Source organism: Oncorhynchus mykiss, chromosome 9 (assembly GCF_013265735.2).
Source record: "Oncorhynchus mykiss isolate Arlee chromosome 9, USDA_OmykA_1.1, whole genome shotgun sequence".
Classification (NCBI taxonomy): domain Eukaryota; kingdom Metazoa; phylum Chordata; class Actinopteri; order Salmoniformes; family Salmonidae; genus Oncorhynchus; species Oncorhynchus mykiss.
In genome coordinates this window covers 55554574-55567570 of record NC_048573.1, presented here as the reverse complement: position 1 = coordinate 55567570, position 12997 = coordinate 55554574, and the positions used below count along the sequence as shown (strand labels likewise).

Below are 12997 nucleotides of genomic sequence, written 5' to 3'. Positions count from 1 at the left end.
CAGTGCCTATTTGCTTGACATCATGGAAAAATCAAAAGAAATCAGCCAAGACCTCAGAAAAATTATTGTAGACCTCCACAAGTCTGGTTCATCCGTGGGAGCAATTTCCAAACGCCTGAAGGTACCATGTTCATCTGTACAAACAATAGTACGCAAGTATAAACACCATGGGACCATACAGCCGTCATACTGTTCAGAAAGGAGACGCGTTCTGTCTCCTAGAGATGAACATACTTTGGTGCAAAAAGTGCAAATCAATCGCAGAACAACAGCAAAGGACCTTGTGAAGATGCTGGAGGAAACAGGTTGAAAAGTATCTATATTCACAGTAAAACGAGTCCTATATCAACATAACCTGAAAGGCTGCTCAGCAAGGAAGAAGCCACTGCTCCAAAACCGCCATAAAAAAGCCAGACTACGGTTTGCAACTGCACATGGGGACAAAGATTGTACTTTTTGGAGAAAGGACCATCGTTATGGGAGGATGCTTGCAAGCCGAAGAACCCCATCCCAACCGCGAAGCACGTTGGTGGCAGCATCATGTTGTGGGGATGCTTTGCTGCAGGAGGGACTGGTGCACTTCACATAATAGATGGCATCATGAGGGAGGAGAATTACGTGGATATTTTGAAGCAACATCTCAAGACATCAGTTAAGTTAAAGCTCGGTCGCAAATGTGTCTTCCAAATGGACAATGATCACAAGCATACTTCCAAAGTTGTAGCAAAATGGCTTAAGGACAACAAAGTCAAGGTATTGGAGTGGCCATCACAAAGCCCATACCTCAATCCTATAGAAAATTTGTGGGCAGAACTGAAAAAGTGTGTGTGAGCAAGGAGGCCTAAAAACCTGACTCAGTTACACCAGCTCTGTCAGGAGGAATGGGCCAAAATAGAAGGCTACCGGAAACATTTGACCCAAGTTAAACAATTTAAAGACAATGCTACCAAATACTAATTCAGTGTATGTAAACTTCTGACCCACTGGGAATGTGACGAAAGAAATAAAAGCTGAAATAAATCATTGTCTCTACTATTATACTGACATTTCACATTCTTAAAATAAAGTGGTGATCCTAACGGACCTAATACAGGGAATTGTTACTAGGATTAAATGTCAGGAATTGTGAAAAACTAAGTTTAAATGTATTTGGCTAAGGTGTATGTAAACTTCCGACTTCAACTGTAAGTATTCACACCCCTGAGTCAATACAAAGAAACATCTTTGTCAGTGATTATAGCTGTGAGTCTTTCTGGGTAAGTCTCTAAGAGCTTTCAGCACCTGGATTGTGAAACATTAGCCAATTATTATTTTCAAAATTCTTCAAGCTCTGTCAAATTGTAATGCACGGGGTGTAGTGGAGGAAGGAGTCAGACGCAGGAGACAGAGAGTTCAGAGTAGCGCTACTTCTTTCTTCACCAACCAGTTGAAAACAGACGCCACTCAAAACAAATGCCCCAAAACACAGGGGAACCAAACAGTCCCAAATATAACTCACGTACACAAACAACCGTGACTTACAGGCGTGTACATGAGTACACATAAAACAATCCCGCACACCCAGCAGGCTGGCTAATAAAACCCAACTAATAAACCTAATTAACAACAGGTGTAACTAATAAACAGACAAGGAGGGGGAGGAAAAGATCAGTGGCAGCTAGTAGGCCGGTGACGACGACCGCCGAGCGCCACCTGAACGGGAAGGGGAGCCACGTTCGGTAGGAGTCGTGACACAAATTGGTTGTTGATCATTGCTAGACAGCCATTTTCAGATCTTGCCATAGAATTTCAAGAAGATTTAAGTCAAAACTGTAACTCGGACACTCAGGAATATTCACTGTCTTCTTGGCTAGCAACTCCAGTGTAGATTTGGGCTTGTGTTTTAGCTTATTGTCGTGCTGAAAAGAGAATTAATCTCCCAGTGTCTGGTGGAAAGCAGACTGAACCAGGTTTTCCTCTAAGATTTTGCCTGTGCTTATCTCCATTCCATGTATTTTTTATCCTGAAAAACTCCTCAGTCCTTAATGATTGCAAGCACACACATAACATGATGCAGCCACCACTATGCTTGAAAATATGTAATGTGTTGTATTGGATTTGCCCCAAACATAACACTTTTTAATCTGGACAAAAAGTTAATTGCCTTGTTGCAAACAGGATGCATGTTCTAGAATATTTGTATTTTGTACAGGCTTCCTTCTTTTCACTCTGTCAATTAGGTTAATATTGTGGAGTAACTACAATGTTGTTGATCCATCCTCAGCTTTCTCCTATCACAGCCATTAAACTCAGTAACTGTTTTAAAGTCACCATTGGCCTCATGGTGAAATCCCTGAGCTGTTTCCTTCCTCTCTGGTAACAGAGTTAGGAAGGACGCCTGTATCTTTGTAGTGACTGGGTGTATTGATACACCATCCAAAATGTAATTAATAACTTTACCATGTTCAAAGGGATATTGAATATCTGCATTTTTTTTTACCCATCTACCAATAGGTGCCCTTTTCTGCGAGGCGTTGGAAAACACCCCTGGTCTTTGTGGTTGAATCTGTGTTTGAAATTCACAGCTCGACTGAGGGACCTTGCAGATAATTGTATGTGTGGGGTACAGATATGAGGCAGTCAATCAAAAATCATGTTAAAGACTATTATTGCACAAAGAGTGAGTCCATGCAACTTATTATGTGACTTGTTAACCACATTTATACAACTTAACTTATTTAGGCTTGCCACAACGAAGGGTGTTAATTTATAAAAATGTAAGAAAATGTTATTCTACTTTGACATTATGGGGTATTGTGTGTAGATCAATGACACAAAATCTCAATTTAATATATTTAAAATTCAGGCTGTAACACAACAAAATATGGAAAAAGTCAAGGGACGTGAATACTTTCTGAAGTCATATTAGTTTTAAATGTGATGGGAGGTCCAGAAAAGCACATACAGTAGGTTCACTTTCTGAAAATTTTTCCCGAGGCTAAAGAGACCATTGAGACTTTTACAGTATATCTAAGGATTTCATATCACTATGTGATACTGCATAGGATCACAGTATAGATCCTATCCACCAAGTGACAAAGCATTGTCCTTGCATGGTCAGGCATATAGTTCTTTGTCGCAATGCATTCCAAAGGACAGCCCTGCTGTCATGCTGCAGCAGCAAGGACTGCTCGTTATCTTGTGTCATGTGGCAGCAGCAGCATCTCTGAATCATTTGACCCTCGTAGCTGAACCAAGAGGAGGGGGAAACACACAGCCAGGCACCACTAAACGCAGGACGACAGGGAGAGGAAGGGAGAGACGAAAATGTCCTTGTCCCTTGTGGATTACGCAAGACATTTCACTGGTGTCAATCAGACACTAATAGCCATTGGGGGTGAAACCCTCCCAATATAATAACCTTAGAAATGGATTTGAATGTTCTCTCTCTCTCTTTCTCTCTCTCTGTGTATGTGTGTTTATGCATGGGTGCAATTTAGTCAGTCCACATTTGAATTCAACTGCGTTACTAACTCAGTCAGCATCGCAGAAACACTGTCAATGCCTTCTCTGTTTTGGCTGACATCTCTAGTGAAATGTTCTCAAATTGTATGTTTTACAAAAAGTATGACTCAGCCACAAAGTCTTGATGCGTCAAGAGAGGGAGAAAATCTCAGCATGTACTCTTTGCATGGACTACAGAAGCAAGTACACAGCATGAATACACACACAATTTGGCTACAACTTCTGAAGCTAATGCTGGGTGGTCAAACTAAATGATACAAATCAATGCTAAAAATTGTAATTAAGGCAACATTTTGACAACTTTACATTTTCCCCTCTCCTTAATGTAGTTGTTAGCTTGCGGCAGGGCTGAGGCAGGGCTGTCAGAGTCTGTGGTGTGGCATAATGATCTGAGAGTCTCTGTGTGTCAGACTCAGCAGCCAAAGAAACGGGAGAACATGACAGCAGACTCCAGACAGCTTTGGAACATCAAGGCTCTTCACACATCTAATACAGCATGGACACTAATGTATGGCATGAACTTAAGAGTAAAACATGTTTGAGCAGACAGCAGAGTTAGGAAACACTGCTGCTAAATGTATGATATGAATTGTAGAGGGTCTACAGACACAAAATGTAATATACTACACAGTGAATCAGAAAATACCATTACTAGAATGAATATAAACTAGAGTTACATTAAACATCTGGAGTGTTCAGAGTTTAGAAATACAGCCATTTTAATGATGCAGTGCAGGACTATCAAGACAATTCCACACAGGTCTTCAATTCATTTTTATTCTCCATCATTTTGTAACATCCAAACATGGAAGAAATTAGATTACAAATGGACACTGTTCCAGGCCTAAATTATCCTGCGGGCAAAACTGGTTGAAATGACGTCATCACAACCATCACATCCTTATAACCAGATTTGCCTGGTATCCTGCCTTTTCAAAGAGCACTATAACGCAGCATTCTGCCCTTATTAAAACCTCCAATCAATCAATAAATTAATCAACAGTATAATTAGAAGAATAAAAGAAGGAACTCATGACCCCTGCAAGCCCTCCAGGCCTTAGGATGCAGAATTGAGTTAGTGGAATTCCTAATGCAGTAACCTTCCTGTGCCGCAGAGAAAACAGAGATAAATCTAGTGAGTTTATTGGTGATTGAACCGAACAGGATCCCAACGCTCCCAAGGAACTGAGCACAATTGATTGCCTCCCATGTTGTCAAGGAAACCAAGCAGCCCTCTGAGGTAAGGAGGGTGTTTAAACCTCATAACAACCTCAGTCGGCATGTGTGAGTGCGTGCGTGAGAGAGAATTAAAGAAAGGTTAACCACAATAACTACCATTCTATTTACTATTTTAACTGCATGAAACATTTCTTGTGGATGGGCTCTATAGTGCCACAATACAGCAGGATTTCCAGTGCTGTGGAGTCAATATCATATATCAATAATATGGAGGCAATATCATTGATATAAATCAATTTAACTTAGACAAAAGCTTGTCCAGGAAAAAATTGATGTCATGGTTTGAAAGATGACTATCAGTCAACATTGCTTTGCATTTACACTAGTTCATGAAGACAGATGCATCACTGAGTCTGAACAAAATGTATCCCACAAGGGTTTCCAGGAAATACCACTCAAGGGAATCGAGATCCAAATCTCTTGGAATTTGATTGGATTCAAGACTTGCATCTACCCTATTGATTTTAAAGTTAGATCAAGCCCTAAGTAGTCCTAGAGTCCAAGGTGAAACCCCTACATGGTTGGACTTCAAGGCTAGTGTAAGGATAGGATCCCATGTCCTTTACAACTCCAGGCAGTCAACATCATCAGACCAATAGATAGAGAGTGATAGGGGAGAATCTATCACTTGTATGTGCAATCCTCTTAAACTGCTACATTTTTTACTGTCGTTTTCTGAAACATTGGTCAATAGTGTTGGCAATAAAAAGGGGTGTCATTCGACCGTAGAACACATTACACAATACATCTTATTCATGATGACATGGTTTTCAAAGAGGATGGATAAATTAATTGATACGGGTGCACCACTCAATTTCCTTACTTAATTGTATGTAGGAGGAAATGTTGCTTTTGTGTATAAAGAACAGCATGCCATGGGTTGAATCCTAAATGGCACCCTACTCCCTACATAGTGCACTACTTTTGACCAGGCACCACTATATACATAATAGTGTGCCATTTGGGACACAGATAAGGAGTATGAACTGCCGCTGTGCTCTCCTCATTACTCTGGTCAGGCTTCTGCCTGCCAGGACTCCATCACACACAGCCATCAAACCAATGTCATCTCAACCTGCACCATGACACACATCTCCACAAGGAGACACATCACATCCCATACTTCCTGGCTGACACAGCTTATCACATGGCATCTCAACCTTAGAGAGAGAGAGCTATAGAGGGACATCTATCATTACAATGACACACCCATTCATCTATAGGAAAAATTGTAATCCTTTAAATTGACTCATACTGGTACTCTCGCTCCCAGACAATATTGTAAACAACATGACAGTGTATTCATACATGTACTGTATCTCAGCCCTCTACAGGAAGTTGATGCTCAGCCTTTCTCGGGGTGTTCTTTACATGCCCAGGTCACACACAGAGAGACAGGAACGACACAGACTAGACACAGTAGAGCCTGGAGGTATTGTGATAGTACCCCAGATGTGAACAATTAAACCCTGCAACAACAAAATGTTACAATTAGTATAATGATCAGTTCTCTTTGCTTGAATTTGCATCTTTTGTAAATTGAGCCTAATCAGACATATATTTAAATAAAGTTGGCTGCAATAAGTAATGGTTATTTAAGTCAGACCATTGAATGAAATGTGCAGCAAATTCAATAACCAACACTGGGGACAAGCTGCTGACATAATCTCCATTGATACATGTCAATGAGAGTGAATAATGCTGAAAATGAAGCATTTTTTTTTATTTATAACTGAAGCGGAGTCATACAATGAACCCAGAGTTTAAGAGCATTACTCCAACATGTGTTGAATAACTAACAAGTGTTTTTGATGGTTGGTTAATTAACTCTCATTCTAGCCTGAATGGCTCATATTTAATTTGACAGCTGTCTCATCAGTAAATGTGTTGGAAGCTATACGGTCAACTAGATTGAGCAGCGGGAAGCCCAAACAAAAGTGTTGAGCGGTTAACAAAAATGTATGTCATTTTTCATTTTTTAGTCAACTAATTGACCGATGTCAGTTCAATTATTTGAATAATAATAATAATATTTTAGTTTTTTTCCATCTGCAGTTTCTGAAGAGATAAATCAGATCAAGCCTGAACTGTGCAATGTAGTAGGGAGTTGCAGTTTCCAACAGGCAAAATTTGACATAGTTTAGTGCAGAAAATGTGGTAATTAACTACAATGACCATAATCCATTGCGTGCCTGCTTAAACTTGTCCGATTGAGAGGGATAGAAAGCACTTAGGGTACAGTGGATGGGGTCAAAATTCATGATTTTGATAGTTGGTATTCAGCTGTCATAAAAGTATGCATTATTTACTTCGAATAACTACTAAAATATGAATTGTGGGGGCAGAAATGCATTCTGGGACATGTGAAATTTGATGTGACTTAAAAACAAACTTGTATGCCATCTGTAAATATTAATAAAATTGTTATATTACGAGCCAAGTAGGTTTAGTCACTGAAAAAGTCAGCAACCTTCCCACTAGTCATGATTGGCTGAGATAATGAGTGGGCTGGACATGCCAAGAGAAGAGTTCGGATTGGTCTGCCATACAGCACACATCTGTCTATTTGAGCTGGTCAGTATGTTTAGGTAAACCTGTCTAACGTGGCTTAAAAAAAATATATACTGATAATAGTAGACCTGCATAAGTGTTGCTCTCCACTTTCTGGAGGATCGAGTTTTGAAATCAGTGGAATTAGAGTATGATAGCTAAGAAGATGGAGAAAACACCGGTCTCCGGATTACATCTTAAAACTAAGGGCAACCATGGCATCTGTGACAGCGTGAAGCTTCCATCTATGATGGATATGGGTAAGATAGTCTAGCTAGTTACATTTTCAGATATTACACATTTCTAATTTTGACAAAGTCATTTTAATTTCAAGTTAAAGTGTACTGTTAATTAGCTAGCTAACGTTAAATAAGTATTTGGTCAATAACAAAAGTTTATCTCAATACTTTGTTATATACCCTTTGTTGGCAATGACAGAGGTCAAATGTTTTCTGTGAGTTTTCACAAGGTTTTCACACTCTGTTGCTCGTATTTTGGCCCATTCCTCCATGCAGATCTCCTCTAGAGCAGTGATGTTTTGGGGCTGTTGCTGGGCAACATGGACTTTCAACTCCCTCCAAAGATTTTCTATGGGGTTGAAATCTGGAGACTGGCTAGGCCACTCCAGGACCTTGAAATGCTTCTTACGAAGCCACTCCTTCGTTGCCCGGTCAGTGTGTTTGGGATCATTGTCATGCTGAAAGACCCAGCCACGTTTCATCTTCAATGTCCTTGCTGATGGAAGGAGGCTTTCACTCAAAATCTCACGATACATGGCCCCATTCATTCTTTCCTTTACACGGATGAGTCGTCCTGGTCCCTTTGCAGAAAAACAGCCCCAAAGCATGATGTTTCCACCCCCATGCTTCACAGTAGGTATGGTGTTCTTTGGATGCAACTCAGCATTCTTTGTCCTCCAAACACGATGAGTTGAGTTTTTACCAAAAAGTTCTATTTTGGTTTCATCTGACCACATGACATTCTCCCAATCTTCTTCTGGATCATCCAAATGCTCTCTAGCAAACTTCAGACGGGCCTGGACATGTACTGGCTTAAGCAGGGGGACACGTCTGGCACTGCAGGATGTGAGTCCCTGGCGGCGTAGTGTGTTACTGATGGTAGGCTTTGTTACTTTGGTCCCAGCTCTCTGCAGGTCATTCACTAGGTCCCCCCCGTGTGGTTCTGGGATTTTTGCTCACCGTTCTTGTGATCATTTTGACCCCATGGGGTGAGATCTTGCGTTGAGCCCCAGATCGATGGAGATTATCAGTGGTCTTGTATGTCTTCCATTTCCTAATAATTGCTCCCACAGTTGATTTCTTCAAACCAAGCTGCTTACCTATTGCAGATTCAGTCTTCCCAGCCTGGTGCAGGTCTACAATTTTGTTTCTGGTGTCCTTTGACAGCTCTTTGGTCTTGGCCATAGTGGAGTTTGGAGTGTGACTGTTTGAGGTTGTGGACAGGTGTCTTTTATACTGATAACAAGTTCAAACAGGTGCCATTAATACAGGTGGAGGCCAGTGGAGGACAGAGGAGCCTCTTAAAGAAGAAGTTACAGGTCTGTGAGAGCCAGAAGTCTTGATTGTTTGTAGGTGACCAAATACTTATTTTCCACCATAGTTTGCAAATAAATTCATTAAAAATCCTACAATCCTACAATTTTTCTCATTTTGTCTGTCATAGTTGAAGTGTACCTATGATGAAAATTACAGGCCTCTCTCATCTTTTTAAGTTGGAGAACTTGCACAATTGGTGGCTGACTAAATACTTTTTTGCCCCACTGTATGCTAAGAACTTGTTGGCGGTTTTTCCTTCCCTCCGCGGTCCAATTTATCCCAAACCATCTCAATTGGGTTGAGGTCGGGTGATTGTGGAGGCCAGGTCACCGTATGCAGCACTCCATCATTCTCCTTGGTCAAATAGCTCTTACACAGCCTGGAGGTGTGTTTTGGGTCACTGTTGAAAAACAAATTATAGTCCCACTAACCACAAACCAGATGGGATGGCGTATCGCCGCAGAATGCTTTGGTAGACATGCTGGTTAAGTGTGCCTTCAATTGTAAATTAATCACTGACTGTCACCAGCAAAGTACCCCCCCACCATCATTCCTCTTCCTCCATGCTTGACGGTGGGAACCACAAATGAAGTGATCATCCGTTCACTTACTCTGCATCTCACAAAGACATGGCGGTTGGAACCACAAATCTCAAATTTGGACTCATCAGACAAAAGGACAGATTTCCACCGGTCTAATGTCCATTGCTCATGTTTCTTGGCCCAAGCAAGTCTCTTCTTCTTATTGGTGTCCTTTAGTAGTGGTTTCTTTGCAGTAATTCAACCATGAATGCCTGATTCACGCAGTCTCCTCTGAACAGTTGATATTGAGACGTGTCTGTTACTTGAAATACTTGCTATCCTCTGTATAACCTGTATAATCTCTCAACGTGATCAAGACAAATGAGATGATTGTGGACTACAGGAAAAAGAGGACCGAGCATGCTCCCATTCTCATCGACGGAGCTGCAGTGGCACAGGTTGAGAGCTTTAAGTTCCTTGGTGTCCACATCACCAACAAACTAACATGGTCCAAGAACACCAAGACAGTCGTGAAGAGGGCACGACATAACCTATTTCCCCTCAGGAGACTTAAAAGATTTGGCATGGGTCCTCAGATCCTCAAAAGGTTCTACAGCTGCACCATCGAGAGCATCACTGCCTGGTATGGCAACTGCTCAGCCTCCGACCGCAAGGCACTACAGAGGGCAGTGCGACTGGCCCAGTACATCACTGAGTCCAAGCTTCCTACCATCCAGGACCTCTATACCAGGCGGTGTCAGAGGAAGGCCCTAAAAATTGTCAAAGACTCCAGCCACCCTAGTCATAGTCTGTTCTTTCTGCTACCGCATAGCAAGCAGTACCGGAGTGCCAAGTCTAGGTCCAATAGGCTTCTAAATAGCTTCTACCCCCAAGCCATAAGACTCCTGAACATCTAGTCAAATGGCTACCCAGAATATTTGCATCCCTCCCCCTCTTTACACCACTGCTACTCTCTGTTGTCATCTATGCATAGTCACTTTAATAATAATAACTCTACCTGCATGTACATACTACCTCAAATAACCGGTGCCCCCGCACATTGACTCAGTCTCGGTACCCCCCTGTATATAGTCTCGCTATTGTTATTTCACTGCTGCTCTTTAATTATTTGTTACTTTTATCTCTAATTCTTATCCATATTTTTTTGAAACTGCATTGTTGGTTAGGGGCTCTAAGTAAGCATTTCACTGTAAGGTCTACACCTGTTGTATTCGGAGCATGTGACTAATACAATTTGATTTGAATGAGTAGGTGTGTCCAAACTCTTGACTGGTACTGTATGTACAGTGCCTTGCGAAAGTATTCGGCCCCCTTGAACTTTGCGACCTTTTGCCACATTTCAGGCTTCAAACATAAAGATATAAAACTGTATTTTTTTGTGAAGAATCAACAACAAGTGGAACACAATCATGAAGTGGAACGACATTTATTGAATATTTCTAACTTTTTTAACAAATCAAAAACTGAAGAATTGGGCGTGCAAAATTATTCAGCCCCCTTAAGTTAATACTTTGTAGCGCCACCTTTTGCTGCGATTACAGCTGTAAGTCGCTTGGGGTATGTCTCTATCAGTTTTGCACATCGAGAGACTGACATTTTTTCCCATTCCTCCTTGCAAAACAGCTCGAGCTCAGTGAGGTTGGATGGAGAGCATTTGTGAACAGCAGTTTTCAGTTCTTTCCACAGATTCTCGATTGGATTCAGGTCTGGACTTTGACTTGGCCATTCTAACACCTGGATATGTTTATTTTTGAACCATTCCATTGTAGATTTTGCTTTATGTTTTGGATCATTGTCTTGTTGGAAGACAAATCTCCGTCCCAGTCTCAGGTCTTTTGCAGACTCCATCAGGTTTTCTTCCAGAATGGTCCTGTATTTGGCTCCATCCATCTTCCCATAAATTTTAACCATCTTCCCTGTCCCTGCTGAAGAAAAGCAGGCCCAAACCATGATGCTGCCACCACCATGTTTGACAGTGGGGATGGTGTGTTCAGCTGTGTTGCTTTTACGCCAAACATAACGTTTTGCATTGTTGCCAAAAAGTTCAATTTTGGTTTCATCTGACCAGAGCACCTTCTTCCACATGTTTGGTGTGTCTCCCAGGTGGCTTGTGGCAAACTTTAAACAACACTTTTTATGGATATCTTTAAGAAATGGCTTTCTTCTTGCCACTCTTCCATAAAGGCCAGATTTGTGCAATATACGACTGATTATTGTCCTATGGACAGAGTCTCCCACCTCAGCTGTAGATCTCTGCAGTTCATCCAGAGTGATCATGGGCCTCTTGGCTGCATCTCTGATCAGTCTTCTCCTTGTATGAGCTGAAAGTTTAGAGGGACGGCCAGGTCTTGGTAGATTTGCAGTGGTCTGATACTCCTTCCATTTCAATATTATCGCTTGCACAGTGCTCCTTGGGATGTTTAAAGCTTGGGAAATCTTTTTGTATCCAAATCCTGCTTTAAACTTCTTCACAACAGTATCTCGGACCTGCCTGGTGTGTTCCTTGTTCTTCATGATGCTCTCTGCGCTTTTAACGGACCTCTGAGACTTTCACAGTGCAGGTGCATTTATACGGAGACTTGATTACACACAGGTGGATTGTATTTATCATCATTAGTCATTTAGGTCAACATTGGATCATTCAGAGATCCTCACTGAACTTCTGGAGAGAGTTTGCTGCACTGAAAGTAAAGGGGCTGAATAATTTTGCACACCCAATTTTTCAGTTTTTGATTTGTTAAAAAAGTTTGAAATATCCAATAAATGTCGTTCCACTTCATGATTGTGTCCCACTTGTTGTTGATTCTTCACAAAAAAATACAGTTTTATATCTTTATGTTTGAAGCCTGAAATGTGGCAAAAGGTCGCAAAGTTCAAGGGGGCCGAATACTTTCGCAAGGCACTGTATATGTATATAATTTATTCATTTATTTAGCTCAGAAAAATTGGGGGGCCAAGTAAAACCAGTTGGGGAACCCTGTAGTACAGTATTATTCAGAGACCAGACATAACACCAACGCTTTACATGACACCTGCCGTCAATAAACTGCTTGTTTCATGTACTTAACAGTAAAACAGCAAAAGTTTGTCTAGCAAAGTGACTCAGTTTCTACTGTGGTCAGAGAGTATCATTAAGTATCACTTTCTCCTCCGTGACTGTCCTCCAGTGTCGATGACATTGGCATTGCCTAGCCAGAGGTCCTTGTCAGCTGTGATCCCTCCCCCACTCTGATGTCCTGTGGGAATATAATGACCATATGTTATGGGAACAGAGAAAGCTCACTATTAGCATACTAAACATTAAGTACATAAATAATGTAGAGATTACACTTCATCTTTCAAGGCTACATCAGTCATAGGGAGAGATCAGCACTTTTTGGTGCCAGTGTGCCTTTGCCCTGTGAAAGCTTTGATCATGAAACAGGGTATGTAAATTCTGACCACATGTTGAGTGCCAGGCTCAATAAGTGGAACAAAGTGGCCAGGCACAATCAATAGTGGTGTCCAAGTCCAATGGATAAATCTCCAGGAAAAAAGTTACAGTACATCGATCTCCGCTCACCTTTTGTCACCTTCCTTTATTGAGGCTTGAAACTTCGTACAACA

At 41.3% G+C, this 12997-nt stretch overlaps 1 protein-coding gene across 1 annotated transcript in view; it reads right to left on the bottom strand.

Annotated features, from left to right (window-relative positions):
• The window catches only part of dlgap4a (discs, large (Drosophila) homolog-associated protein 4a), a 116509-nt gene that overhangs the window by 79971 nt on the left and 23541 nt on the right, over positions 1 to 12997 (bottom strand). The gene's annotated exons all lie outside the window — the stretch shown is intronic.